Source organism: Dioscorea cayenensis, chromosome 2, assembly GCF_009730915.1.
Source record: "Dioscorea cayenensis subsp. rotundata cultivar TDr96_F1 chromosome 2, TDr96_F1_v2_PseudoChromosome.rev07_lg8_w22 25.fasta, whole genome shotgun sequence".
Taxonomy (NCBI): domain Eukaryota; kingdom Viridiplantae; phylum Streptophyta; class Magnoliopsida; order Dioscoreales; family Dioscoreaceae; genus Dioscorea; species Dioscorea cayenensis.
Window position 1 is genome coordinate 10,305,906 of NC_052472.1, and position 1,179 is coordinate 10,307,084.

General features: G+C 43.9%; 1 non-coding gene across 1 annotated transcript; it reads left to right on the forward strand.

Annotated features, from left to right (window-relative positions):
• Positions 1 to 781: 781 nt before the first annotated feature.
• LOC120281071 lies at positions 782 to 888 on the forward strand. The gene has a single exon (XR_005542488.1). It is a non-coding gene; the product is annotated as a small nucleolar RNA R71 (small nucleolar RNA).
• Positions 889 to 1,179: the final 291 nt, after the last annotated feature.

Here is a 1,179-nt window from a genome sequence, read left to right on the forward strand (position 1 = left end):
GAAACCTTACCTTCAACCTCACGACCAATTCTCAAAGTGATATACTTCACATGCTCTCTAAGGTTGGTCTCGGTATTGCTCAGCAAGCTTCCATGTGGCCATTCCGAGAAAGACTTCGCAATCTGCCCCACCTGATTTACAAGGTTATGCAAAGATGTGGTGTGATTGCGAAATGTAGCCCTCAACTGATTCAAACCTTGTATTTGAAGATTGCACAAATCTAGTCAAGGCCTTCTCCAAATCACTCATTCGGGTTTCCAAACCTGAAACTTTGTTTTCCACGTTCGGGGCTTATTGTTGGAAACCCGATGGCCCCTATGACCTTTTGTGGACCTTGGTTGCTCCACTACAAATTGGGATGATTCTTCCAACCTGGATTGTAGGTATTGCTATATGGGTTTCATTGAGTCATCATGCCATTACCTACAAAATCGACGTTCTCAATCGAAGATGCATCACCAATAGAGATCGGGCAATCGGAGGGAGCATGTCCTCCACCACACCTGGTGCAAGTACTCACGGCCGCCACCCTGTTTGAAGTTAGAAGATCTAACTTCTTACTCAAATTTTCCACTTGCGCCGCTAATGAAGTTACTATATCTATCTCATGAAGACCACCCACCTTTTTCTTCTCTCTAGCATTCCATTGGTATCTGTTTAAACCCATTTCTTCAATAAGTTGACGGACCTCATCGGGGGTCTTGCTACCTAAGGTACCTCCTGCTGCCGCATCTAAGAGTTGTCTTGTACTCGGATTCAACCAGTTGTAAAAAGTCTGAACAATCCGTATTGTGGGCACTTTCTCAGGAGCTCCTTGAACCTTTCCCATGTCTCGAATAGAGACTCTAATTCTGATTGTACAAAGGATGAGATCTCATTCCTAAGCTTTGCAGATTTTCCAGGAGGAAAATACCGGGCTAGAAAAGCTTCTACCATTTCCTCCCATGTAGTAATCGAAGCTCTAGGTAATGAGTATAGCCACTATTTTGCTCTCCCTTTTAGGGAAAATGGGAAGGCTCTCAACTTTATGGTATCATCCATCACCCCGTTTATCTTGAGCATATCACACACCTCGAAAAAGTTCTCTATGTGACTGTTTAGATCCTCATCGGCCAAACCATTGAACTGTGCAGATTGCTGCAACATGTGGATGAATGCCGGATTTAGCTCGAAATTATG